The sequence below is a fragment of the Apodemus sylvaticus genome, chromosome 2, assembly GCF_947179515.1.
Source record: "Apodemus sylvaticus chromosome 2, mApoSyl1.1, whole genome shotgun sequence".
In the NCBI taxonomy this organism is placed as follows: Eukaryota; Metazoa; Chordata; class Mammalia; order Rodentia; family Muridae; genus Apodemus; species Apodemus sylvaticus.
In genome coordinates, this window is record NC_067473.1 from 27,707,760 (window position 1) to 27,732,999 (window position 25,240).

Sequence of the window (25,240 nt, forward strand, 5' to 3'; positions counted from 1 at the left end):
ATAATACTTTTCAGTGTGCCACCTAAAAATGTATTTTAAAATATTAAAGTTCTAAAAAACAGCATGGAGGGCAGCATTATCTTGCTATTATGATTTTAGATATGCCAAGGCATCAAAGTTGTGTGTTTGGATAATTTGCATTATCCTTTGAAGCTGTTTGCCTTCACATGTGGATTGTAATAGTATCAGAATGAGCTACCTGTAGGAGCAAAACAGTGTGAATACAGAATCGCTTCACGTTCAAAGATGACTAGGGAAGAAGTGTTTGTCTGTCTGCTTTGTACTGTGATCGTAAGGAAGTGATAGGCATGTCTGATGGACTGTGGTCTTTGTTCTACCTTTGCTCAGAGGTGGCTGTTCTGCTCTATCTTCTTCCAGTCTTCAATATAAAGTGTGACTATACATATACATACACATACACATACACATATACATCATATACGTATACGTATACATATACATTTACATATATACATATACATTTACATATACACACACACACATATATATACATACACATCATATACATACACATATATAAACATGCATATACATACATATACACACACATATATATATATCCTTGCTGTAAAATAGAATTTGTTATTACTATAGGAGTTGAGAAAATAATTGATTTGTGGAGGATGTAGTGAGAAAGGATAATATTTACGAGAAATTAAATATATAAGGAGAAAATTTGTCTTTACTGTTTCATCATAATGACTAATAATATATTTCACTAAGATATTTTCAGAGAAGTCTTAGAAAGCAAAATACAGTGGTTTGAAGAGTAAGTGAGAGGGGAACAATCATGTTGTAGTCTTAGCTTTTCAGAGGAAAACTACATTTACAACTTAGATATGGAGCCAAAGAATATTTTTATTGACATGGAGAAGACTAGAGAACTTTCAAAGATTTATGTAGTCTCTTTCTCTCTCTCTCTGTCTGTCTGTCTGTCTGTCTGTCTCTCTCTCTCTCTTTCTCTCTCTCTCTCTCTCTCTCTCACACACACACACACACACACACACAGAAACACACAGAGGAATGAGAAATTCTTACAAGATCAGGCTCCCCGAGAAAGTGAGATATTGCCCACGTTTCATATGCTGCAGACATGAAACACAAAGACTTGTCAGCAGCAGAACCTGAACCTCTCCTTCTGACATTTAGGCAGTTATTCCTCTAAGCACTTGTTTGGGATCTATCAGACCATAAATGAAATATCCCTTTAGTTTCCCTGCTTGTGGGAGGCATTTCTTGAGCTATTTAACAGCTTCAGACACTTTGATTGGACTATTCACACAGGCGAGCTCCTTCCGAGGCTAACTTACAGTACGATGCCCTTTCTCTCACTTCTCATTTATGACTTGACACTCAATGATCAGATGCCTAAATCATTATAAGTCATACTCCAGATAGTATTCTACTTGATCAAATGCTTAAAGAATTATAATTCATACTCAAGATAGTATTCTATGTGCTGAATTTTGAGGAAGTATAACTTAGGAATAGTAAACTCATGAAGACAGATATTTGTTATAGAGTAAAAAAGAATTAAGTGAATTTAAAAATAAAATAAATGGGGCATTGTGTACTATTAGTCATATTCCAGCTCTCTGAGGGTATTGATTGCCTAAATATTCAAGTATTGATTTAATATTGTGAGCCTTGAAGTTTTTCATTAAACAAAGGAAAGGTGCTAGATACATATCTGTTTTTTTTATTCACATAAAACCACTAAGCCAGTTCCTAGCATTAATTCATTGCAATAAAATCTCATTTTAATTACATTAATTAAACTAATTAATTTAATAGTATAATCCTGTGTCAATTCTTTTTATTTTGAGAGAAATATATCACTACAAAATTCTATAAAATCTACCCAGAAGTTTTCTTTTCTAATTAGGCTTAATTTTTTCCTTGCAATATACTAATTGACCAGAAAGAATAATTTTCTCTTATGTTTGGTGAATATTGTGGAGAATATTGTTACTCAGAAATCCTGGGACTTGAGCCTTCCTTGCAGCTAGAAACTTTTAAAAAATATTTTTCATTTTTATCTAAATGTTTTAATATGTTAGCCTCTTGAGATAACTGGTCAAAGACATTTTTGGCTAGATGAGAAGCTCTTCCAACACTTTGAAGGGATGTGAGAATACTATACGTTAAATTCCATTGCTAGGCAACCTTGAGATCTCAAGCATACTGAAGGGTTTTCCTCAGCTACGAGACAAGAGGTAGAGGACTGCATCCATCAATCCAACAATCACACACTGTTTCTTTGTAGGATAACTCTTCTGAACAAACCCTTTCACAGGCATCTGGCAGAAGCCTGAAGGACAACTGAGAATTTTATAGTGTCTCACAGTAGCCATAGCTTAAAGAATTCTTTTCACTGAATTATTTTCAGGTCAGGAACTTGTAATCCATTAATTCAGACAATTGTTGTACCTCTTCTTTGCCAAGCATCTTGTCAGGAACTACAAATGTTGAAATGGGTAAGGGATTAACATCTAAATAAGATTATGACAAACCAAATTTAAGAATACATCAAAAAGACCATTCACCATGACCAAGTTGGTTTCATTCCAAATACACACATGATTGGTTTAACATATGTAAATCAACACATGTAGTTGATCACAAAATGATCTCAAGGACAGAAATCATAGAATCATCTCAACATATACAGATAACTCCTTTGACAGAATTAAACATACCTTCATGGTAAAAGACCTGAAGAGATTAGAGATGTAGGGATTTCTTCAATATCCTAAGAGATATTTAAGACAAACTGATAAATAGTATCATCCTAAAGAGAGAAAAGCTTGGACCATTCCCACTAAAATCAATAACAATGCAAGGGGGGGAGCTCCATCTTCCCTTTCATTATGCAAGGCTTGACGTCTTTTTTTTTTTTTTTAGCATTTCCTGATTATTTTTTAAATATTTTATTTATTTACAATACAGTCATTAGCCCCCCTTCCGGTCAACCTCCTACAGTTCCTCATCCCATTCCTCCTCCCCTTTGCCTCTAAGAGGGTGCTCCTTCTCCTTAACAGGTGCAATAAGGCAGAGAAGAAGGTAAGAGGGACACACATGGAAAAGGAAGAAGTCAACCTATCTAATTTTGAAATGATATGATTCTATAGATGACAGAGTATAAAATATTTCTCTTTGTGTTGACACGGACTTTCACACATTTGTCAAGAGTAGTAAGAGGGATCAGGCTTGTCTGGCTCCAGAGCCTTGTTTTAAAGATATAGAGGGTCCAGCTGCTCATCAGATATCTTTGATTGATATTACCTATCAAGTTGAGGGAGTGAACTCTCAGCTTGTAGTATACTAAGAGGTTTTTTTTTCTTATTCAATAATTAAACGAGTGTTAATTTCTTGTCAAATGCTTCATTCATGTCACCTGTACATAGGATGATGTTAAAATTTGGTAAAGTAATTAATATTTAAATTTGAGCCAGCCATTCATGCCAAGGATATGCACTTTGTCATGATTTACAATGCTTTTTACATGTTGTTGGATGTGATTTATAAAAATTGTGTTAACTTGTTTGGCATTTATGTTCATGACTTATGTAGATTTGTAACTTTTTCCTTGATGTTTTTACCTGATTTTAGGGTGATGTTGGCCTCTTCCAACAAGCTGAAAAGTACTTTACAGTTTTAGTCTTCAAAAAGTGTTTGTAGAGAAGTATTATAATCGCTTATTTGAAAATTTTGTATAATTTGCCAGTGTGTACATCTGAACCTGATGCTTTCAGTGATAGAATGTCACTTATCAACGACTAAAAATTTTTTTATTCGATATAATTTTTTATTTACATTTCAAATGATTTCCCCTTTTCTAGCCCCCCACTCCCCGAAAGTCCCGTAAGCCCCCTTCTCTCCCCCTGTCCTCCCACCCACCCCTTCCCACTTCCCCGTTCTGGTTTTGCCGAATACTGCTTCACTGAGTCTTTCCAGAACAAGGGGCCACTCTTCCTTTCTTCCTGTACCTCATTTGATGTGTGGATTATGTTTTGGGTATTCCAGTTTTCTAGGTTAATATCCACTTATTAGTGAGTGCATACCATGAGTCACCTTTTGAGTCTGGGTTACCTCACTTAGTATGATGTTCTCTAGCTCCATCCATTTGCCTAAGAATTTCATGAATTCATTGTTTCTAATGGCTGAATAGTACTCCATTGAGTATATATATCACATTTTTTGCATCCCCTCTTCTGTTGAGGGATACCTGGGTTCTTTCCAGCATCTGGCAATTATAAATAGGGCTGCTATGAACATAGTAGAGCATGTGTCCTTATTACATGGTGGGGAATCCTCTGGGTATATGCCCAGGAGTGGTATAGCAGGATCTTCTGGAAGTGAGGTGCCCAGTTTTCGGAGGAACCGCCAGACTGATTTCCAGAGTGGTTGTACTAATTTGCAACTCCACCAGCAATGGAGGAGTGTTCCTCTTTCTCCACATCCTCGCCAACACCTGCTGTCTCCTGAATTTTTAATCTTAGCCATTCTGACTGGTGTAAGGTGAAATCTCAGGGTTGTTTTGATTTGCATTTCCCTAATGACTAATGAAGTTGAGCATTTTTTAAGATGCTTCTCTGCCATCCGAAGTTCTTCAGGTGAGAATTCTTTGTTTAACTCTGTACCCCATTTTTTAATAGGGTTGACTAAAAATTTTTTAACACATATATACCTAATTAGAGTATTTATTCTTTTTTTGAGATTTGGCATATTGACTCTTCCAAGGAATTGTCCTATTATAGTTGTTACTGCATGCGTAAGCATAGCATTGTTCACAGTATCCTTCACCATCATTTTAAGGACCACCAGATTTACAGAGATCCCCATCTGGTTCCTGATATTAGTAGTTCGTGCCATTCACTTTTATATAGTTACCCTAGCTAGATGTTTATTCATTTTCTTGATTTTTTTTTCGAAAAGCTAGTTTTCATTTTATTATCTCTATTTAATTTCTCTTCTCAGTTTAACTGATATCTTCCCCAATTTTTGTCAGATTAATATTTTAATAAAATAATATACTAACTTTGTATTAATATAATATACATAAAATTGAAATGGATATTTTCCCATGTAACCTTGTTTAATATTGCTGAAATAAGTTTATATAAATTGTGAGAACACTATTTTCAAAAATTTTAGTGGTAAGGAAAAGTGATTTTTTTCAGATTGCAATGTTTTGTAGATGTGATATTTTAATTTTGATTTTTGGAAATTAAAATTACTTAGTTACCTCCTTCAATTCCTCTCTCAAAATACTTCCGAATAACTTTAACTTGCTCTTTTTTCTAATTCGTGGTCTCTTTTTCTGTCAGTTGTTTTTACAGATACACATATTTTCCTAAATACCTACCTAGAACTTGCTCCGTCTGTATGTTATTTTATGTATGTCATCAGGACCATCAATTTGCTATTGGAGAACCAGATGGTGTGCTCTTACCAGGAACAATTGCTCTTTCCCCCAGCATCCTTAGTTTCCTGTAATCCTTTGTGTAGGGTTGAAGCCTCATAGAATCTCATTTTTCCACATTGTCCTGTCTCTTATTGTCCTTGTTCAGCTTGAGAAACCATGGTGGTCAAACGTTACTCATGTAGATTCCTGATGTTTCTGGGAAACACAGTCTCACAGCAAATTCCCTGGTCCTCTGCTCATATATGATTTTTATTATTTTTAAAAATTATTTAAAGCAAGACACGGATGTTTCCTTCTTTTGTTTTAGGTGTATATATTAGTTACATGTTATACTATGGCATATATATGTCTCATGTTATATATATATATATATATAAAACACATATAATGTTTTGATAGCTTTATACTCTAGATTTAATTTTCTCTTCTATTTCCAATGTTCTTGGTATAATATTTGATTGTTGGTTTTTTATTTTTTATACTAAATCACTGAAAATTATAAATTTTCTTCAACATACAATTTGCCGCATCCTAAAATTTTAGATGTGGTTTTATTTAATTCATTTCTTCTGAGACGTCCTTTTTGACCCATAATTAACTTAGAAGTATCTTGTTTAATCTCCAACTATTGCAGCTGGTTTTCAAGTACCTTTCTGCTATTGATCTTTTTAGTTTAATTCTATTGTGACTTGCCAACAGACACTGTGTGATTTTTTTCACTTAAGTTGTACTTCAAAGATTAGAATATGGTGTATCTACGAGGATGACTCACATACAAGCTTGAAACTAATTTATTCTTTGGTGTTTGATCAAGTAGTTTAGTGAATTTAACTGTATTTAGTCAAGTAATTGATAGTGTTGATTATAACTATGTCTTTATTGATTTTCTGAGGATTGAATCTCTATATCACAAGGAATGTAATAGTTATTTTTAATGTAATAATTGTTTCCTCTATTTCCTCTGAATGTTCTACCTCTTTAAGGCACAAAGTATTTTTTACTTTAATGTCAACTATCATTAAATACATACCAAAATGTTGTGCCTTCTTGGAGAAATAGTTTCTATATCACCATATAATATTTCTTTGTATCTCTTATAAATTTTCCTTTTAAAGGAGTTATTGTTTATTGTTATTAATAAGTATTGTAATAATTGTTTTTATTAATTTATTAATTTATTCTTTTTACTTTCAGACTGTAGCCTCCTCTCTCCTCTCCTCCTACTCCTCACCCATAAATTCTTCTCCCATTAACTCCTAGCTTTTTCCTCAGAGAAAGGGAAGTCCTACTTTGCTACCATCCCACCAAGAGGTCGGAAGTCAAGATAGGACTACTTATAAATTTTCCTATTAAACCTCTGCTCTTTTCTAAATTAGCATAGTTACTCTTTTCTTTGTGTTGGCATGTGATATTACCCTTCATCTTCCCTGTCTGTTCTGTTTCTTAGTGTCATTTACAGCAGATACTCTTAAACACAGGTCTATAGCTCACACATATGGATAAAAGACATACAATTTCGTATGGGCATATATACTATATACAACCAATTTAATTGTGAAATGGCACCTATAATTTGATGTTAGACATCTAATTGCTATCTAAAGAAACAATTAGGCTTAAATCAATATGATAAAAAATAAATGCTGTAACATTATCCATAATAATAACTGTTAAAAATAATGCAAAGCAACTCTTTAGAGTTTATCTGACAACACTAAATATATGGTTGGATTTGGAAAAGGTTTAAGAACACCCAACTTTAGGAATAAACAACTCCCAGGGTCATATATTTTTTGGAATTTCACTATCCAGAAGCATATTGTACTTTCAACTATTTTCACACATTAGCAATACATTAATTATCATCTCTTGAGGATCCATCAAACTGAATTTCCATAATATCCACTGCTTTTAGAATTGTATGTGATCAATCAGTCAAGTAATGTCACTGCGGAAGTGGTTTTTTTTTTTTTTTTTTATTTGATATAATTTATTTACATTTCAAATGATTTCCCCTTTTCTAGCCCCCCCCACTCCCCGAAAGTCCCGTAAGCCCCCTTCTCTTCCCCTGTCCTCCCTCCCACCCCTTCCCAGTTCCCCGTTCTGGTTTTGCCAAATACTGTTTCACTGAGTCTTTCCAGAACCAGGGACCACTCCTGCTTTCTTCTTGTATCTCATTTGATGTGTGGATTATGTTTTGGGTATTCCAGTTTTCTAGGTTAATAACCACTTATTAGTGAGTGCATACCATGATTCACCTTTTGAGTCTGGGTTACCTCACTTAGTATGATGTTCTCTAGCTCCATCCATTTGCCTAAGAATTTCATGAATTCATTGTTTCTAATGGCTGAATAGTACTCCATTGTGTAGATATACCACATTTTTTGTATCCACTCTTCTGTTGAGGGATACCTGGGTTCTTTCCAGCATCTGGCAATTATAAATAGGGCTGCTATGAACATAGTAGAGCATGTATCCTTATTACATGGTGGGGAATCCTCTGGGTATATGCCCAGGAGTGGTATAGCAGGATCTTCTGGAAGTGAGGTGCCCAGTTTTCGGAGGAACCGCCAGACTGCTTTCCAGAGTGGTTGTACCAATTTGCAACCCCACCAGCAGTGGAGGAGTGTTCCTCTTTCTCCGCACCCTCTCCAACACCTGCTGTCTCCTGAATTTTTAATCTTAGCCATTCTGACTGGTGTAAGATGAAATCTTAGGGTTGTTTTGATTTGCATTTCCCTAATGACTAATGAAGTGGAGCATTTTTTAAGATGCTTCTCCGCCATCCGAAGTTCTTCAGGTGAGAATTCTTTGTTTAACTCTGTACCCCATTTTTTAATAGGGTTGTTCGGTTTTCTGGAGTCTAACTTCTTGAGTTCTTTATATATATTGGATATTAGCCCTCTATCTGATGTAGGATTGGTGAAGATCTTTTCCCAATTTGTTGGTTGCCGATCTGTCCTCTTGATGGTGTCCTTTGCCTTACAGAAACTCTGTAACCTTATGAGGTCCCATTTGTCAATTCTTGCTCTTAGAGCATACGCTATTGGTGTTCTGTTCAGAAACTTTCTCCCTGTACCGATGTCCTCAAGGGTCTTCCCCAGTTTCTTTTCTATTAGCTTCAGAGTGTCTGGCTTTATGTGGAGGTCCTTGATCCATTTGGATTTGAGCTTAGTACAAGGAGACAAGGATGGATCAATTCGCATTCTTCTGCATGCTGACCTCCAGTTGAACCAGCACCATTTGTTGAAAAGGCTATCTTTTTTCCATTGGATGTTTTCAGCCTCTTTGTCGAGGATCAAGTGGCCATAGGTGTGTGGGTTCATTTCTGGATCTTCAATCCTGTTCCATTGATCCTCCTGCCTGTCACTGTACCAATACCATGCAGTTTTTAACACTATTGCTCTGTAGTATTGCTTGAGGTCAGGGATACTGATTCCCCCAGATTTTCTTTTGTTGCTGAGAATAGTTTTAGCTATCCTGGGTTTTTTGTTGTTCCAGATGAATTTGATAATTGCTCTTTCTAACTCTGTGAAGAATTGAGTTGGGATTTTGATGGGTATTGCATTGAATCTGTATAGTGCTTTAGGCAAAATGGCCATTTTAACTATATTGATTCTACCGATCCATGAACATGGGAGGTTTTCCCATTTTTTGAGGTCTTCTTCCATTTCCTTCTTCAGAGTCTTGAAGTTCTTGCCATACAGATCTTTCGCATGTTTGGTAAGAGTCACCCCAAGATACTTTATACTGTTTGTGGCTATTGTGAAGGGGGTCATTTCCCTAATTTCTTTCTCAGCCTGCTTATCCTTTGAGTATAGGAAGGCCACTGATTTGCTTGAGTTGATTTTGTAACCTGCCACTTTGCTGAAGTTGTTTATCAGCTGTAGGAGCTCTCTAGTGGAGTTCTTTGGGTCACTTAGGTAGACGATCATGTCGTCTGCAAATAATGATAGTTTGACTTCCTCCTTTCCAATTTGTATCCCTTTGACCTCCTTATGTTGTCGAATTGCCCGAGCTAGTACCTCAAGTACAATATTGAAAAGATAAGGAGAAAGGGGGCAGCCTTGTCTGGTCCCTGATTTCAGTGGGATTGCTTCAAGTTTCTCTCCGTTTAGTTTGATGCTGGCTACCGGTTTGCTGTATATTGCTTTTACTATGTTTAGGTATGGGCCTTGAATTCCTGTTCTCTCCAAGACTTTAAGCATGAAAGGATGCTGAATTTTGTCAAATGCTTTTTCAGCATCCAATGAAATGACCATGTGGTTTTGTTCTTTGAGTTTGTTTATGTAGTGGATTGTATTGATGGATTTCCGTATATTGAACCAACCCTGCATTCCCGGGATAAAGCCTACTTGATCATGGTGGATGATCGTTTTGATGTGTTCTTGGATTCGGTTGGCAAGAATTTTGTTGAGTATTTTTGCATCGATGTTCATAAGGGAAATTGGTCTGAAGTTCTCTTTCTTTGTTGGATCTTTGTGTGGCTTTGGTATCAGCGTAATTGTGGCTTCGTAGAAGGAATTGGGTAGTGTTCCTTCTGTTTCTATTTTGTGGAATAGTTTGAAGAGTATTGGTGTTAACTCTTCTTTGAAGGTCTGGTAGAATTCTGCACTGAAACCATCTGGTCCTGTGCTTTTTTTGGTTGGAAGACTTTCTATGACTCCTTCTATTTCTTTAGGCTTTATGGGACTGTTTAGATGGTCTAGTTGGTCCTGATTTAATTTTGGTATTTGGTATCTGTCAAGGAAATTGTCCATTTCCTCCAGATTCTCCAGTTGTGTTGAGTACAGGCTCTTGTAGTAGGATCTGATGATTTTTTGGATTTCCTCAGTTTCCGTTGTTATGTCTCCCTTTTCATTTCTAAGTTTGTTAATTTGGATACTTTCTCTGTGCCCTTTGGTCAGTCTGGCTAAGGGTTTATCTATCTTGTTGATTTTCTCAAAGAACCAGCTCCTAGTTTTGTTGATTTTTTGTATGGTTCTCTTTGTTTCTACTTGATTGATTTCGGCCCTGAGTTTGATGATTTCCTGCCTTCTACTCCTCCTGGGTGAAATAGCTTCTTTTTGTTCTAGGGCTTTCAGGTGTGTCATTAAGTTGGTAATGTATGCTCTCTCCATTTTCTTTTTGGAGGCACTCAGGGCTATGAGTTTTCCTCTTAGCACTGCTTTCATTGTGTCCCATAGATTTGGGTATGTTGTTTCTTCATTTTCATTGTGTTCTAAAAAGTCTTTAATTTCTTTCTTTATTTCTTCCTTGACCAAGGTGTCATTGAGTAGAGTATTGTTCAATCTCCATGTGTTTGTGGGTTTTCTGTTGTTTCTGTTGCTATTGAAGACCACTTTTATTCCATAGTGATCAGATAGGAGGCATGGGATTAGTTCTATCTTTTTATATTTGTTGAGGTCTGTCTTGTGACCAATTATATGGTCGATTTTGGAGAAGGTACCATGAGGTGCTGAAAAAAAGGTATATTCTTTTGTTTTAGGATAGAATGTTCTATATATATCAGTTAAATCTAATTGGTCCAAAGCTTCAATTAGTTTCATTGTGTCCTTGTTTAGTTTCTGTTTTCCTGATCGGTCCATTGAGGAAAGTGCAGTGTTGAAGTCACCCACAATTATTGTGTTAGGTGCAATGTGTGCTTTGAGTTTTAATAAAGTTTCTTTTATGAAAGAGGGTGCCCTTGCATTTGGAGCATAGATGTTCAGGATTGAGAGTTCTTCTTGTTGTATTTTTCCTTTGACCAGCAAGAAGTGTCCCTCAGAGTCTCTTTTGATGACTTTGGGTTGAAAGTCAATTTTATCTGATATTAAAATGGCTACTCCAGCTTGTTTCCTGAGACCATTTGCTTGTAAAATTGTCTTCCAGCCTTTTACTCTAAGGTAGTGTTTGTCTTTGACCCTGAGGTGTGTTTCCTGTAAGCAGCAAAATGTAGGGTCCTGTTTACGTATCCAGTCAGTTAGTCTGTGTCTTTTTATTGGGGCATTGAGTCCATTGATGTTAAGAGATATTAAGGAATAGTGATTGTTACTTCCTATCATTTTTGACGTTATTTTTTAAATTTGATTGCTTAACTTATTTGGGTTTGATGAAAGGTTACTATCTTGCTTTTTTCAGGGTGGAGTTTCCCTCCTTGTATTGGTGTTGTCCTCCTATTATCCTTTTTAGGGCTGGGTTTGTGGATAGATATTGGGTGAACTTGGTTTTGTCGTGAAATATCTTAGTTTCTCCATCTATGGTGATTGAGAGTTTTGCTGGATATAGTAGTTTTGGTTGGCATTTGTGTTCTCTTAGAGTCTGCATGAGATCTGCCCAGGACCTTCTAGCCTTCATAGTCTCAGGTGAAAAGTCTGCTGTGATTCTGATAGGTCTTCCTTTATATGTTACTTGGCCTTTTTCTCTTACTGCCTTTAGTATTCTTTCTTTGTTTAGAACATTTGGTGTTTTGATTATTATGTGACGGGAAGTATTTCTGTTCTGGTCCAGTCTGTTTGGAGTTCTGTAGGCTTCTTGTATATTCATGGGCATCTCTCTCTTTAGGTTAGGGAAGTTTTCTTCCATAATTTTATTGAAGATATTTGCTGGCCCTTTAAGTTGTAAATCGTCACTCTCATCTATGCCTATAATCCTTAGGTTTGGTCTTCTCATTGTGTCCTGGATTTCCTGGATATTTTGGGTTACAAGCTTTTTGCACTTTGCATTTTCTTTAACTGTTGAGTCCATGGTTTCTATGGAATCTTCAGCATCTGAGATTCTTTCTTCTATCTCTTGTATTCTGTTGTTGATATTTGCATCTCTGTCCCCTGATTTCTTCCCAAGGCTTTCTATCTCCAAAGTTGTCTCCCTTTGAGTTTTCTTAGTTGTTTCTACTTCTGATTTTAGATCCTGGATGGTTTTGCTTAGCTCCTTCCCTTGCATGTTTGTGTTTTCCTGTAATTCTTTAAGAGATTTTTGTGTTTCCTCTTTCATGAGCTCAGCCTGTTGACCAAAGTTCTCCTGTATTTCTTTAAGAGATTTTTGTGTTTCGTCTTTCATGACCTCAGCCTGTTGAGCAAAGTTCTCCTGTATTTCTTTAAGTGTTTTTTGCATTTCCTCCTTGTTGGCTTTTGTATTCTCCTGGATTTCTTTCAATGATTTTTGTGTTTCCCTTGCAAGGGCTTCTAACTTTTGATCCATTTTCTCCTCAATGTCCTTCATGTGTTCCTGTACCAGCATCATGACCAGTGATTTTAAATCCAAATCTTGTTTTACTGGTGTGATGGGGTATCCAGGACTTGCTGGTAGAGGAGAATTTGGTTCAGATGTTGCCATATTGCCTTGATTTCTGTTAGTGACGTTTCTGCGTTTGCCTTTTGCCATCTAGCTCTCACTGGTGTTACTTGGTCTTGTCAGTGCTGGACTCACCAGTGCAAGCTGCCCCTTCCCTGTTGGCCTCTGGTGCACAGCTTACACTCTGCACTGCCTATAGACAGGGTGCTGTTGTCCAGGCTGTTCAGATCCCGAAGCAGGCACCTGAAGGCTCCCGCTGGGGCCCGCAGGATTTATTGGAGCACACCGACTTCTCCCAGCTGGCCGCCCGGAAGCCCCCACTAGCCTCTTGAGGGACCTGGAGATGTGGCGGCCACCCAGGCTGATCTGAAGCGGAGAGAGTTGAGCTGGGGGCTTCTGCCTGAGGCCTTGCCCCAGATTGTGTCTGTGGACCAGGTGGAACCCGTGTGCACCCCCAGGGAGCTCCGAAGGTGAATGTTGCTGTGACCTCCCCTGTGCTCCGCTCACTCCGCTGGGCAGCCGATTTCCCCAACCGGGCTGGCGCACACTAGGTTAGCCTTGTCGCCTGGGCCCTGAGTCCAGGCAAACGCCTGGGAGGCCAAGGTCCAAGCAAAGTTCCCCTAGGGCTATGTCTGTTATTTGGGTCCGCCAGGTGACCCGGATGGCGGGCGTGCGCGTCCGCGCTCCGCGAAAGCACCGGGAGAGTCTGTTGTGCTAATAACCTCCTGGGCTGGTTGACACACAGATGGCCCACCAAGCCGCCCAGTTCTTGGGGTCAGTCCTGTGCCTTTTGGGGCCTAGACCCCCGTTTTGTTAGCCTCAGGCTACGCTTGTTAGCAGTCTCTGCCCTCCCGAGCACTCTGGCTCCTGTAGGCAAAATGGCGGCGCGTGCACCGGCCGGGGCAAAAAAAAAAAAAACTCCTGGCTGGGTTGGCGCCCCGATGGCCACTCGAACAGCCCAGGGCCTGGGTGCAGGCCAACGCCCGTCTGGCTCAGACCCCTGCGGTGTTGGGCCTAGGATTATGTTTGTGTACCTCAGTCTGACCGATCTCTGGAGCCCGGGATCAAGATGGCGGTGAGTCTCTCCTGACTGGCGGGCAGCCGAGTTCTGAAGTGGCTTCCGTGCAGCGAAAGGCTCCGCAGAACCGCAGTTGCTTGCCGCCCGGCTGGTCAGCGAAGGTCAGTGGTCGTGGGCGCAGGGCCTAACTGGACCCTGTGTCGCCTTGGTTCCACTGCTGATGGCCCTTCAGCTGGAGCAGCCACTGCTACCGCCGCCGCCGCCGCTGCCGCCCGCGGAAGTGGTTTTTGATCCCAGGACATGGGGGCGACCTCTGTGTGGGCTCTAAGGGAAATCTCACATTGGTGTTATCACCCCCCTTTGAAATTTTATCTTAAGCATCATATAAAGGAATGCATTTAAGACTGAATTAACACTACTCTCTCATGTTCCATACCCTCTCTTTTGTCATCCCTCACCACTCTCATTTGCCTACAATGGAACTTCTAAAGTATGTGTTACCAATCTTGCTTCCAGCTATGATAGTCTAGATATCTTGCTTCCAGCTATGATAGTCTAGATAATTCCGCACTGCAGCGGAGATACACGAGCAAGTGGCAGCTGTGTCCTTTTGCATAGGGTGTGTAAGGAGGACAGTTTCAAGTGCTGAGTCGATTTCAGACCTCTTGTTTCACTTAGTACTCTCTCTCTCTCTTTCTCGTTCTCTCTCTAGCTCTCTGTCTCTCTCCTACTTAGACCTGCTGTATCAAAAGACTAGGTAAAATGGCCCTACAATTGTCCCTTCCTACTCTTTTTTCTAGGGTGGCATATCATGATTGGTTGTTGTTTTTAACAGATAGTATCCTAAATATAGGTCATAGGAAGGAAGATGAATCAGGGAATAGTTAAGCAGGGACAGTAGTACACTGAGCTGTAATTATTAAAATTGTTCATAAATTCAAGCAATGGCATAAACAATCCAAAAGTATATGCAAGAACCGGGAGGACATAGAAAGTAATTTAATTTGCTGGTAGAATTTAGCACACTCGCTTTAATACACTGAATCTGAAGTTGAGCAAGAACCTTGTCTCTGATTCACAAAGAACTAAATGTTATGTGTAAGAATCATACACCGGGTGTTCCAGAAAAGAAGTCCAGTAATCCTACAATTGCCTTGTGTACTCAGTAGTCCTTTACTTCGTAATACTCAAGAGTTGTTTTACATTTGTTAACCTCACAAATATGGCCATTGTGTCATCTAATAAAAGATTCAAGTCTTCTCTGCTACATGTGCTACAGCTCTAAAGTGAACACAAACTAATATTACGGCCAACTGTCCGGCCTGCATGTTATCAGCCACTCTTGTACTTCAGAGGCAGAGGCAGGCATAAGATGAGTCTCCAAGCTAGAGACTCCATTTCAAAGTCGAATTAATTAAAGATCATATAAAAAGTATAGAAACCCACAACAAAGGCCAGGAAGTACTTAGCTCAACTTCATGATTTAAAAAAAAAATTCATTTTAACTTTTTTTTTCAATTCCATGTGTTATGATTAGTTGCTTTTGTACAGAACTGGCCTGTTATGCATTAGGTCAATATCATCTCAGGGATGAAGTAGCTACTCACTGTAACTCTGCAACAACCACAACAAAAAATCTGGTGAGGAAAACTGAGGGATGCTCAGGAGCATTGTCGTGGGCACTTCAGAAGGCCTGCCGCAATGGCTGCAAGATTAGCCTCGGAGGAAAACAGCTTTCTGACAATCAGCTCCACCTTCTGCTGGAATAAGGCCACAATATCTTCTACAGTGAAGTCCTGAACCTTTTCTATGCTGCAGTGCTTCCTATCTTGGAAGTGTAACTTTTTCTAATAATCTGCCCTTGCTTATGCTAATGTCTGTGCATCTGTTTCCAGTTCCTTGTTCCGGAACATAGCGGTCTAGAACCCTCTATAGTTATTCACTCAATCTGGTAGCCACTAGTATCAAAACTACTGTGTAATAACTTTGTTTATAATTCTTCAAGCAACAGTAATACAGATATAGTGTATATAAGTGTGTGTATTTTCAGTTACTTGGATTCAGTTTGCAAGACATAAGTACATAAATAAAACAGCAATTATTTTCTCTTAGCAATAATATCTCTGTCATGAAAATTTTATTATTGGTCAACTTCACTAAAATGTGAGTTTTAGCTTCTTTTGAGAATGTTTTTTTTTTCAGCTACATGTCTCTGATACCTAAATTTTTGACATTTCACATTTCTATACTATCTGAATTTTTAGTGCTTTTTCTTCCACATTATCATCTTTTATCACAAAACTTATAATTTAACTATCTTCTAGAGACTGTGAAAGGCTTTGGCATCCAGGTGACTGTATGAAGTCACTTTAGGGAACAGGTCACCTGGCTAAAGGGCTGTGGTAGCATCCTGTTGTGGTTAGAATGCAATTAAACTGTCAGAGTCAGGAGCTATTAGCAATATTATGTCTGAGGAGTTCTAAAACAATTTTGGTTTTTGTAGATTTAGCCATTGTCAAGTTGGAATTCCTTTGAATTCAATCTCAAGAAATCTACAATCAACTATTTTATGTGTTTTTCTGTCAATTCAGTTTTCAAATCCATTCAAGATGAAGGCACTTGAATACACCAACAACCACATATGATTTAAGTGAAACTTTTTTGAGTACTCAAGACATGGTATGGAATTTCCCTGGAATATTTAACCTAATATTAAAAACTTCTAATAAGTAAAATACTATATAGCTCTCAGTTTATAAAGGTGTGTGTGTGTGTGTGTGTGTGTGTGTGCAGGCATGTGCACACAAAGTATATTTCAACAGTCAAACAAAGATAGTATACTTGGAGTTCAATCTATATAAGAAAAATCATTTAAATCCCATACATTGATTTCATACACTTCTGTGCATCTTTCCAAATAAAGCCAAAAAAAGGTTTTTAAAATATTACTAGTAGCTTGTACTTACATTATGTCATGTTTTACTTTGAACTCAGGTAAAACACAAATCTGTTCCTGGAGGAAAGCTGCAGTGATTTTGAGTTTGGCAGAGGTGTGAAAAAAATCTCAAGAGTTAGTGTGCTGGCTGCTCATACAAAATTCCCACAGTGTCTGTGGTCTCTGAGTTCGTGTCCGTGAAATTTGGTGACCAAAGAAAGTTAGTTATATTTTTCTTATAATTTTTTTATTTCGTTTTTTAATGTTTTTAATTTTATGTGTATATATGTACATGTGTGCAATGGAGTCGGGTACCCTTGGAAGACATTTCCTAGGATGAATAGGAAGTATCCTCAAGAGCAGAGATAAGGAGAAAGCAGACCTGGTCTGAGAACGGAAGACGTTTGAGCTTTGTTCCCTCTCAGTACCTCTGACCTTCGGCAAGGACTAAACTACGGATGTAGATAGATCTTGTCTAGTTTTGAGCCAAGGAAAAGCCATTTGTTCTTTGGATTCTCTACCCTAAAACTGTCTGGCAAGTTTTTATTCACCATCAGTATACCTATTTAAATAAATATCTGAAATCTTTCAAATCGTGCCTCGAGGTTAATTCAAAACAGAGGTTAGGGGCAAGATAAGTAGAAAAGGATCAGGGGCGAAGTTAGCAATAGAACGGAATACAGCAGGTCTCCATCCCAGAGATGATTCCCACAAGAGGAAACAAAGAAGACGGCCCAACATCAATCGGACCACTTGGCTTCCAGACAATGATTGATCCTTAGGGATGCACTCCAGGAGCGCTATTCTTGGGAAAACCTGCTTCTGGGAAGAGAACACCTTGGAAAGAGAGGTCTTCTTTGGGGGCATGCTGACAAGAGGTGAAAATGCAACTATAGACAGAAAGGTTCCAAGAAAAAAAAAAAAGTATCCTCAAAGATACCTTATTAGAGGAAGAAAATAGGAGAGCACACCCATTACTAGAGGTTTCTAATTTGTTTTAGAAACAGAAGAGGGAGCTAGTGAAGTAAACATTTAGTAAATATTAGGAGGTAATGTTGTCAACTCTACAACTATTTACACGCCTCCTCCTCCTCTGTTGTCATTTGTACAGCTCATCCCACAGTTCATCCCACAGACAACATCATGAGTGGATTATGAAAGAACAACACTGCATTTAAAGGGTCTTTGAAGAACATGGGGGACACTGGAAGAAGAAAACGTGAATCTCAAACTTACACTCTAAGAATAAACTCTTTTGAAACCTTACTTTTCCCTGGAATCATTTATAGTTGGAGAAGAAGCTCCTCAGAGTCCTTAGGACTCTAAGACCTGGTTTAAGATTTAAAACTCTCTACTCTTAAGTTGTCAGCAGTGGAGTTTGAGCCTTCCCGGAAGAAATATCAACAATCTTCAGAGAACTGTAATAGAATTTAGTATACATGTATTAACACTCTCCATGTATGAGGTTTAATTCAAACTGATTCGACATATAGGGAATTATGTTTCTGGTTATGATTGGTGCATTGACTCAAAGGCAATGTAGGTGTTGCTATTTTTTTTATCAAGAACTAAAAAGCTATTGTAATATACCCAAAAGGATTTTTGTGAGAATTTTATGAATGAGAATACTGAATATTTTATCAAAAGTAAAAAATAGGAGAAGCAGAACAGGCATTTTATAAGTATAATATCCCACTTTTGTGCTATAAATAATTATAAGAAAAATACTTTAAAAATGTAAATAATAAGACGATGAAATTGAGTACAATTGATAAAATAAGAAATTGATAAAATAAAAATAGAGGGTAGAGAAGTATCTAAAAGTTATCAGAGACCTGTGTAGAAAAATGTAGTTAGTCTTTGTAGAGATGAGATAATAGAGCAAAAATAGTTGAAGATATAATGATGGAAAATCTTTGAGTTTGATGAAAGGCACAAATTCACAAATATAAAAATGTAAAGCAGTTAGTTGGAATACAGATATAGATATGACCATTTCTAAAGATGTGGCAAACAATTTTCTAAATGGTAATAAAGAAGAAAACATTCTTCAAAGAAATTTATTTGAATGACTGTATATTTCTCAATAAAATAATTAGAGCTAGAAAACAATAGAACAATATCCTTAAAGTGCTGAAAGAGAAATAAAACTGACCCCCAAATCTCCAAATCTATGTAATCAATATGAATTAGACTTTCCTAGATAAAATATGGCAAAAAGAAGTTTTATCTAGTAACCCTTGACAGACATGTGGGCATTTTTTAAGTACAAAAGGAAACTATACCAGATTAAACAAATGAACAAACAAACAAACAAACAAACAAATCTCCATGAAAAGAATTTACACTAGAAATAGCAAATAGTTTAATTCTAAAAGAATATGTTTTCTCTTAATTTGCTAGTATATGTATGTGTTAGAGCATATTCTCTGAAAAAATGAGATTAAATTATACATCAATAGCAATATGTAACTTGAATAATCTGCAAATATTTAAAATTAACACATTTTAATAACTTATGAATTTTATCTAGAAATATTAGAGAGTATTTTTATTTTAATAATAGTTAAGACTGCAACTTACTACAATTTGTGATATGCTCCTAGAAAACAAAAAAAAAATCTGTCAATCATGTCTTTAAATCCCAGTACACAAAACTGTTTATGCAATACTTGCATCTCTCATGAAGAGAAGAACAGCATCTGACTCAAAGATTTTATACCAATGAGTTTTGTCTCCAATTCTGTTGTCAGGATATGCAATCAAATTGGTAACATTTATAAAACAATTTTTATTAAAATCTTTGAAATGCTCAAGACCATACTTTCACGTTTTCCACATTTTCAGTGTTCTTAGAAAACAGGTAGAAATGAAATATAAAAATAAAAATGACTCCGTGACTGAAAGACTATGGAAGACAGTTTAGGATACGGACAAGAAAGTTAGCAGCATGCCTGAAAATTGAGCCAGGGTGTTAATGTTCTTTTATATTTCTTTCCCAATTTTCTTTTCTTTTCTTTCCAGAAGATACATTAAAGATGAGAAACTCAATAATTCAAATAAAAAAACACGAGGAAGTCCTCACCGGTAATAAAGGCAAAGTAAAAGGAAGAATAACAGGAGGTGAAGCAAACTGAGGAAACAGTAACTTCTAATAAGTCTCGGACATGATCAGCAGAAAAAAAAACAACCAAGAATCCACATAGCAGAAATACAAACTGATGCTGAGCTGAAATACAAACTAGTGCATAGAAAACATATTCAATAAAACTGTAGCAGAAAGTTTCCCAAGTAAATGGGAAAATGCAACCATCAAAACACACTAGGTAGGTAGTTATAATCCCAAGCAGACATGCTCAGAAAAGAGCCTCTTCCTGAAACACCAGTTCACAGGCTCAGGGTGCAGGGCAGAAAAGTACAATGAAGCACCAGCAAGCGAAGGCAGACTCATTAGAATAACAATAGACTTCCTAGTGAAACCAATAATAATGAAAAACTGAAAGCCAGAACAGCATAGGAAGATATATTTCTAGCCCTGGGATGAATACCTGCAAACCAAGATTATTATAGTCAATAAAGTTATCATTTAAAAGTGATCGGGAAATAAAGACATTCCAAGATAAGCATTGACCAAAGCAAGTCAAATATGCAAATGCAACAGTTCAGAAAACACTAAAATATCTTAGACATCAAGGAAGCAGAAAAATAATCATAGACACAGGAACTCAGGAAAGAATGAATTTAATGAATTAAACTAATTAGGTTAAACTAAGCTCCTGAGCCATGTAAGAGAAAAAGAACAACAGAAGTTACTAGGCACACAAGAAATAAGTTATGGGATTTAGTAAATAACACTCAACAATAAATCCAAATGTTCATAAAATTAACTCTGAAATTGAAAACCATAGACTGAATTATTCAGTTAAAATCATGATTCACTTACTGTCTACAAGAAACTCATCACTGACACAGCCATACAAACTGAAAATCAAATGACTTTCAAAATAATCAGAAGCCAAAGGAAAGAAGCACTAGCTATTTTATAACAGAAAATTACTCAGAAAAGATAAAGTCACTATATATGGGTGAAGGAAATGGTCCATTGATATACAATGAGTGTGGGGAGGAGGGGGAGGGGGTGTTTGTGTTGGGCATTGAGCAGTTAGTTTCATAAACACTAGTGGGCATAAAAAGATCTATAGGTATTTCAATAACCCACTTTCATCAATAACTAGATTATCCAGAGAACAATATCAACAAAGAATCTTTAAAGTTGAGGGTTGGAGAGACAGCTCAGTGATAAAGAGCACAGAGTGTTCCTTGAGAAGTCCTGAGTTCAGGTTCCAGTCACTACAGTGGCTCACAATCTATTATGGGATCTGACATCCTTTTCTGGTATGTCTGAAGACAGCTATATTGTACTCAAATAAATAAAATGGATAAATAATTCTTTACAAAAAGAAACTTCAAAACTACAGCGTAGATCAAATGGACTTCACACTTCCACAGAAAAGTCTATCATATGGCAACAATATATACATTCTCCCTAGTAGCTCATAGAACATTTTCCAAAATAAACTATATTTTAGGACATGGAACAAACTATAGGAGATTTTAAAAAGTTCAAATTAATTTATTATTGGGTTATTATAGAATAAAACTAGGATTCAAAAGCAAGAGATACGTAGAAATTTGGAAACTAAACAATAATAAATTATAATAATAAGTAAATAAATGATTAGCAGGTCATTGAAAATTTGAGGAGATAATTAAAAAAATGTATGATCAAACAAAAGTATAAACAGAATATATCAGAATCTGAGTCATATAGCAAATTTAGTTTTAAAAGCTAAAAATAGAATTGCCATATAGTCTGTTATACCATTCCTGCTCATATGCCCAGTATTTTCTACAGAGATAATTGCATACCTGTGTTTATTGATGTTCTATTCATAATATTCAGGGAATGGAGTCAATATATCAGTTAGTTGATGAGTGGGTAATGAAAATCTGGTATATGCACACAGTGGAATATTACTAAACTGTTAGGAGGAATGAAATCATGGAATTTTCAAGAAAATGAATGACACTGGAAAAGGTTATATAGTGAGGTCACCCAGGTCCCTAAAGATAAATGTCACATGTTCTTATGTTACATACACACACATACACACACACATACACACACACACACACACACCACCACCACCACCACCACCACCACTACCACCACACACATATATCTGAGAGGGAGTTGGGAGTGCTGTGGAAAGAGAGGTTGGACTTGGACAGAAAAGACATGGGAGGGTTTGGGAGGAGGTTAAGGAAGAGGAGACACAATATAATTATATTCTAATTAAATAAAAATTATTAAGGAAAACAGTCCAGCAGAGAAGGATGATTCCTCTTGCCCCACCCTAGTTGAGGAACTACTGACATTGATGACTGCCGAAGGAGAAAAAATTACTTTTCTTTGGCTGAAATGGCCATTGGTAGGCTACCCAGACTCTACTGGATGACCATATACATGAACACATATGCACAGCACTAACTGGTCTTATCAGAGGAAAACAAAGCTGTGAGATTGGGAAGGATATTGGGAGTACAGAGTAAATTGAGAATGGAAGATGGATATGACCAAGACATATTGTGTACTTGTATGAAATTTTTAATAAGTAAATAGTGATGTATTTTTTTTACAAATACTTTTTTGGTTTTATATATACTATACTTTTGTTTGTTTGCTTTTTGATACAAGATTTCTCTAGCCTTGGCTGTCCTGGAACTCACTCAGTTGACCAGTCTGGCTTCAAACTTGCCTCTGCTTTCATATGCTGGATTAAAGGCATGTATCACTAATGTTTGGCTTTATGTATACATTTTGATTATAATATAACATAATATGGCAAATACATACCTTGACTTTGACCATTATATGTGAAAAGAATATCATGTATAGATCTGTAGCTAGTTAGTTATATGTAGTTATCCATGATTCCAATACTCCATTAAATATTTAAGCAATACTAGTATTTATTAATATTTCTCTTCCAATGTTGACTAGTGCTTTTCTCAAAGGTAACTTCAGCATTTCAGGAATTTTTCATTAACTTTTATGATAGACAACCATTTTATTTTATGTGTATGAGTATTTTGCTGCATATATGTCTGTGTGTTTTGCAAGGCTTGTAACCAGAGAAGATAGAAGACATCAGATCCTCTCAGACTTGTGTTAAAGATGGATTTGAGCCATTAAGTAGGTGCTGGGAATTGAACCCATGTCTCCTGGAAGTACAGCTTGTAGGCTTACCTACTGAGGCATCTCTCTAGGTAATCTTAATTGTTGGCTGTTTGAGGGTTAAGAAATACTTAGATTATTAAACCACACTTCTGAAAGTACTCATGCGATGCTCTTTCCAGAAACAACTAGGTAAAGACCTAATAAGTGGGTTAATATAAAGTCACACTATGAAAATGTTACTGGAGGGTGGTTCAGTGTTGAAGGTGGTGCAGTTAGAGAAGGTGGGCCAGTGGATCCTGGACCCTGGAGTCTGTATCCATCTTGTATCCTGTATTTACTCTCTCTGGTACTTTTTACTCGTCATGTTGATGAGAAAAGTAGCTATACAGTCTCAAATTTACTTTTAACTTGTCTCTTTACAATTGCCATCTTTCAAAATCCTTATTGTTTCCTCAGTACAGTAGTCATAGAATCCATATTCCTTTGGCCTTCTTTGGTCATGATTAGTAACTTAGTGACTCAGTTACTAATCATTCAGCTATAATTGGAAAAATAAAAAGATTAGGATGGGTTATAGCATTATATGCAGCCTGGCTCTTTTGGCCCTAACAGTCATTAACATAAGTATAAATAAGTATATACTGCCAACATCCCCACAGCCAGGGTCCTAGCACTCTCAATATGCATGAAGAAAGGACATACAAGTGTACAGAAAAGCAGGGTATTGTGTCCAGCACACAAGGAGGAGTTAGATAGTCTTGGTAGGATGAGTCTGTAGATGAGCTATCTCATGTTGTAAACATCCAGAAGGAAGAGATTAATCTTTATACACACTACTCGCAATGTGACTAGTCATGCTAGTTCACAAGCATTTGTACTTAGACCAGAGGAAGGCTGTGCCACTGTGAGCCTGACTGTACTGGGATGGTTTTGTAATTCTTGTGGATTAGGATCTTGGGTCCTTGACATGGCGGTACCCATGTCAAAAATATGTAATTTATTCAGCAAGGCTTCCTTGGTCCTCTAGAGCACACTGACCCATGATTTCCTATATATGAATCTATCCTTTCTACCTCAGATGGCTAAAGCTTCAGAATTACCACATGAGTGGGCTTGGTAATCAGGCAGTAAGATGAGACCAGGTTGGCCAAATCCTTGTTTGCAACTTTCTATGATATTTATATCAAAGCCATGGCAGCATTCCTAGTATTGTAAAGATTATTGATAGAAACCTGCAAATTCTTGGAGCAATTTACAATTTGCAGAACAACTGGGTTGTTGACGAAGATATTTCAATTTGTAGAATGTTTTAACCTTATAAGAGTTATCTTGTTTAAATTGATCACATTTGTCTTGTGGGATTTTCTTATAGATTCTATGAACCATGATTTATGAAAAGAAATCTGACGTTTGGAAAATCAGAATAAACTGTAAATACATTTACTGACTAGAAGGAGCCTAATGGAGCCTAGAGATTCATTGGTTGTAACTACAGGGGCTTAGTGGTCTGTCTTTTTACAAGTACTAGGTCACTAAGTAGAAAACACAGTCCAATAGCCCCCAAAAGAAGAGAGCCTAAAGAGTGAAATTACAGAGAGATAGGAAAACATATATCATACAAAGAATAATTTATTTTGGTTCTCAACATGTTTTCTATAATAGGTCATATAATGTTTTACGATTTGTGGGCCATGCACTGTCATTAGTAATTATTCAACTCTGTCTTTGTTCCTCTCTTTGTATTATGAAAGCAGCCATTGATAATATGTCCATGAATCGAATGACTATGCTCTTTGGTATAGCTGGTATGCTCAGTTTGTTCATCATTTGAGAAAACCAGAAAATGTACTGTGTAAAAATGCAACATGAATATTAATAAGGATATTAAATTATCATATAATCCTTGCATATTATAAAATAAAAAATAAATTTGTATGTGAAAGTTCAACCAAGAGTCTTAGTAATTAAAGTACAGTGTTAATCCTTAAAATGGGAGGAAAAAGACTACCAACCCAAATCATCTTTCCCAAATTAATTAGAGCAAGCAACTAGTTAAAGCAAGTTTTTTTATTTGTGTACAGAGGCTGCCTCCCCCCCCCACCCCCGATCCAAGGTGGGATTTGAGAGGTCAGCACTGGGTGTAAGGAAGACAAGGTTTTCATAGCTTAGGAATAGTGATTTTCTAAATGGGAATTGGAACTTGGCAGGCAAAATAAGTGGAGTTACAGGAGTAGAATATAAAATGGTGGTTAAAATAGGTAGCTGTGATAACCTTTTGAACAATGGCCGGGCTGCAAGATTGTCATTAGAGCATTTGAAATGAAG